The following is a 5,140-nucleotide window of genomic DNA, read 5'->3' as shown; positions in this document are numbered from 1 at the left end:
AGCGAACCCTGGTCACAAACTTTCGTTTTATTTTACTGACAATGGACGTGGTCTCGTTTAAGTGCGAGTAGGCGGATCCGAAAGTTTGAATCATGCTTCGAGGCAGAAGCAGCAGCCATGTTTCTATGGTATCTCTACATGTATTCTTGTTGCAGCGCTGCGTGTCGGGAAGGCGTTACGTAGATGGCGTCGTGATCGGTGCGTGGTGTTGGCCGTGTGTGTCACCTCGCGTCGCCGGCTTCGCGCCAAATTTATACCATTATTCGCGTTGGACGCGCTTCCGAACATGTCAGCGTTGAACGTGGACTTGTTTGGAATAGCGCGCGGCCGCTGCAAAGAAGTGGGTTGTGACTGTGAATGCTACACTGTGCTCGCTTCAGCTAACGTACGGTGTGACTACTGTGATTATTGCCCCGGATCGCATGGAAGATTAGACGAACTTGGTAAGTGGTTCTTTTTCATTGTTCTGTTTTCTCTGTTTTCGGTATAGATAAACTTTTTTTGTGCGAAAGTTCTCACCCGCACCTGTCGAGATTTAACGGCTGCCAGGAAAGAAAAGGAGCCTTCAGCTGTGCCCAATGGGGGAATTCGTCGCGAACGATGCCTGGCAAGGCTTTCGCCGGTTCTTTGGCGCTTTATGCGTTTGCTTTGACCACTCCGGCTTTGTGTTCGTCGTCAGCTTCGGCAGTGCCCTTGTCATGACGTTTGTTGACATTATAACCGCGTTTGGCATTCTTTGCAGGTATTCTCAATGCGTTCTGTTTTTCGAGCTTTTATGACGGCAACAGTCTAATAATGTCAGCAACACGTGCTCCTTTGCAAGCACTTAGAGAAGCCTACAGTACACTGTTTGTCTATGACGTTTGTCTTCAACACTGTTTGTTTGTATGTGTGTCTGTTTGTTTGACTGTCTTCAAATGCGACGGCGGGGTGCCGGCCTAAGGAGCTTCGGTACTAATAATTTAAGTTTTTACAGCGTCTATGGGAGCACCTACGGCTGGAAATGCTGTCTCTAATGTGCTGAAGAACTCCGGACAGGCCGGTACCTTTAGTAATCGTGAATACGTAAAGCCAGCATTGTTTAAAATAAGCACTTACATATATAAGTAGAATAGCTGTTTTCTGTGTTTTAGTTTTACAGTATGCGCTGTACTAGGCAAGCGTAACGCCTTTCGTGCCGAGTATTCTTTCTAGAGGCTGGTTTCAGTTCCCCGAGCAATTAACGAAAAGGAACCTGTGATGTGACGCTCCGGGCATCGCTAGCAACCTGATTGTTGTAAATTTTAAGCAATCGCTGAACAGCACCCATTGATTGGCAAATTACAAAAACCTTATGAGTTATTTTTTTAGCTGTGGGCCATGTTTTGATGGGATAATTTGAATCCGCCCCTTCACTGGGCGTAACTGACGGATGCCAGTGGCGCTCTCTGCGCATTTAGTTTCACTTTACAGGCGGGCTTTAAAAAAAAAAATATGTGAGATTTAGCAAAAAGATCGAAACGATTTGGTGCAGTTCAAAAGATCCATCGTCGAATTTTCAGACCGCTGTGCCGGCGATATCGAAACCGAGTGCACCGGGTGCGTCGGAAGGGCGGTCCGTGTACTGCGTCACACCGAATCTTCCCTTTACGTAATTTCATGATGGCGCGCCGCGTGAGGACTTCGCCGCGGGAAAGACGGCGTGTGATTTGAGGGGAACGAGCCCAGCAACGGTCCTTCGCGCGTGATGTGCGATGCTTGTCGCCTTCTTTGTAATTTTGACTTTGCCTTTCTTTGTAATTTTAGCTTGCACGCTCATCGCTGTCTGTCATGTGCGATCCTCGACCCGCAACAACACTGCTTAGCATGACGTGAGCTGTAGAGTTGAGGGGAACGCTGGCAGCGTTATCATGACCACTTTAAGATCACAAAGAATGCGACAAGCACTGCACATCACGCGCGATGGACCATCAGTCGGCTTGCTCTCCTCAGATGACACACTGTTTTTCACGCGGCGAGGTCCTCGCGTGGCGCACCATCATTCAGATCACGTCGAGGTAAGTTCCGGCGTGCCGCAGCACCTTCCGGCGCACCCGGTGTGCTCTGCAGTTGCCGCATCGCCGGCACCGCGGTCTGGAAATTCGACAAATCTTTTAATCAAATCTGCAAAAGATGTTGATTAAAAATGAGCCACTATAACAAATGTCAGCTTTAATGGCGACCAATGTCGAATAGTTCTTAGCGAATCAGCTGATAAACTTAATGAACATTAGTGTTCACATCTGTACAGCTGATTTTTATGACGCCTAACATTAATTTAAGCCTGTTTTCATAAGAGTGATGGTTCTCAATGTCCTAAATTGCTTTGTTGCAGTTGTGCATCGAGGTGGAACTTCGGTTCAATGCTAACATAGCAAGACTCGAGAGCGAACTCAATGATGTGGTAGACGTTTTCTCTGAAAAGAAAGAACGGGTCTGCACACTGGTGGATGTTATGAAGCACATACAAGGCAACGTTGGGCACAGTCTGATAAATGAGGTACGTGGACACCCTCTTCAACACTAATAGTTTGCGGCTTGAGCCCGCTCGTAGATACGCAAAAAGGATTCCTCGTGCCTCTGAAAAACCTGTTTAAAATTTTTGCACCTTACACCACAACACTCCCACTTGTGGTATGTTGTAACACTGAATATATGGTTTGCTAGTGCCAGCATTAATAGCTCGCTGTTCTCATTTTGCCCTTATTGGCACATATCTTCATTTAATTTTGTGGGCAAGCGCATGCATACCATACTCTGCACCACCAACAAACTTTGGCTAGTAGTTTATGTAGTCTGTAATTTCTTTTTGTAGACGGAATTGCCTGGTGATGAACTTCAAATATCAGCGCCTCACATTTACTGCACTCCTGACTAAGTCTGCGTTTTTGCTGGCAGCCAAGCTGAAGTCATCTCTGTCTCCACATCTGGATTACCGCGGGCACTTATTTTTTGTCTTTTGGTGTATTATATAAAGAACTTACAGTATCAATTTGCGTATTCCCAGATGCTTGCTCTTGTGCAGAAAATTGCATTGCCAGGAGATAGGCCACCAAAAAGTGTGGTTTGTGGACGCCTGAAATGTTTTTGGCCTTTCTAAAACAGAAAAATGTAATTCAAGCTGCAGCACTTTTCTCTGCTATCTGTGTTTAGCTGCATTACTTTATGTAGCTGTTTTTGTGACATCTTTTGTGTCTTTCATAGCTGTAGGGCTCTGACACTACTCGACGTGTCACCCTGTATTAGATATTACATCTTGCAAAGAAGAGATGTTTAAATAAAGGATTTCGTACCTGACAGTGCTTTTTTGAGAAAATTCAAAAAATGTGTAAAGGAATACCTTGCTTGAAAAGTTCAGATAGAGTTAGGAAGTTCACTAATGGAATTGCCTTCAAGTTCACTTGAAATGCCATTGATATCCAAGACATTGCCCGGAGAGCTTTGCAGTGTGATTGAACTCACCTGTTCTAATACCAGCTAGCCTAAAATAAATACAAAATATAGCTGCCACAACGGTTTCTCGTCACTGCGTGTAGTTGTGCATGTTTGCGAATGTAGGCGTACATGCAAAATTGAAAACTTTTGAGGGTTAGAACCACCAACCCTCCTCCCTCTACCAGCTACGCCAATGTCGAAGGAATACCCGAGTGAGCGGCAGTATATATGTGTGAAAAAATTGCAGCTGATTTATGTGCCAAAAGTGCGGAGAGCTGGGCTTGTTGGTTGTACATGATTACAAAAAACAGCGCAAAACCACAGGACACACAGGAAGAGAACGCACACAGCGCTGAGAATGGCTGCCTTGATTTATGTGAGTGGGGACGCCCAGACAGTATTCAAAAGAGCGTGTTGATTTTTCAGGATACTTTAGCTACTTATATGGACATCTTTTTTTGATTTGATAGCACTCTGTTTCACAGCCAGTTTTCAACATTTAGACGATGTCTCATGTCTAGAAATCTTGCCCACAAATTTGGTCAGTAGTGTGATTTGTCGACTTGTCGGTTCTCATGAGAGAATCTGTGTAGAAGATTGAGTAATGGGACTGAAAGTGAAGCCATATACGGGTAAAGCAGCAGTGCGAGAAAACGTCATCCACTCTTCAATGACTTGTTCAAATGCGTCGAAATATAGGCGAAGTGATTTTATCAGACTCCAAATTGTGGCATCACAATCTTCTGTGAGAACAATTGCCAGACGTGACAGTACCATTGTAAACCTCATTACAGTGAACCTAAGGTTGGCTATACCGGGTGTTTCAAGAAATGTGGCGAAAATTCTCAAAAATCGCGAAAATGCGATATTTGCTGGCTGCCTTGAGAATTGCTTGCGCTGTAGCGGCAGGCGTCTTAAGATTGTAAAAGACCATTTGGGACTGCAATTAAAGAGTTAAATAATTAACTTTTTAATTAGTGAAGTTAGGTGTTCTGTCAAAGGGGTGAATTGAAGTTCTTTACGCAAAGAACCCATCCCAGCTTTGAAGTATAGAAAAATCTGCCTCTGGTAATTTTTTTGTCGTAGTGACATTCAACCAAATTCCACCTCTTTCAAAGGTGGCATCCATTGAATTTGGTTGAATTTCACTACACCACAATAATTACTACAGGCTGCTTTTTCTATATATCAAAGCTGGCATGGGTTCTTCGCATGTAAAACCTCATTTCACTCCTTTGATACAACCACCTAACTTCACCAGCTAAAGAGTTAATTAGTTTAATTTTTAATTACACTCCTAAGTGCGGTCTTTAACAATCTTAAGATGCCTGCCGCTACAGGGCAAGCAATTCTCAAGGCAGCCAGCAAATATCGCATTTTCGGTATTTTTGAGAATTTTCGGCACATTTCTTGAAACACCCGGTGTATATAGAGTGCAATGAAAACTAAAAGATATCAATAGCTGACGTAACCCTTAAAAACACCTTTTTATAAGTTACATTCTATAAGTTACATTACATTATAAAAAATACAAGGCTACAGCGTAACCTATATAATATCAACAATTATAAGGGTTACAATGTAACTGATATCTGTAACCGTTACAATGTACCTTATATATGTATGAGTTACAATGTATCTTGCTAAGTTATCCGTTACAAAGTATCGGATAAACATGATTTTGTGC

At 43.4% G+C, this 5,140-nt stretch overlaps 1 long non-coding RNA gene across 1 annotated transcript; it reads left to right on the top strand.

Moving 5' to 3' along the window:
• Positions 1-239: 239 nt before the first annotated feature.
• On the top strand, positions 240-3,101 carry LOC125759590 (uncharacterized). Its single transcript, XR_007417214.1, has 3 exons — positions 240-443; positions 2,354-2,518; positions 2,834-3,101. It is a non-coding gene; the product is annotated as an uncharacterized LOC125759590 (long non-coding RNA).
• Positions 3,102-5,140: the final 2,039 nt, after the last annotated feature.

Source organism: Rhipicephalus sanguineus, chromosome 8 (assembly GCF_013339695.2).
Source record: "Rhipicephalus sanguineus isolate Rsan-2018 chromosome 8, BIME_Rsan_1.4, whole genome shotgun sequence".
NCBI classification, from domain to species: domain Eukaryota; kingdom Metazoa; phylum Arthropoda; class Arachnida; order Ixodida; family Ixodidae; genus Rhipicephalus; species Rhipicephalus sanguineus.
The sequence above is the reverse complement of the archived record's forward strand: the minus strand, read 5'-3'. Positions and strand labels throughout refer to the sequence as shown.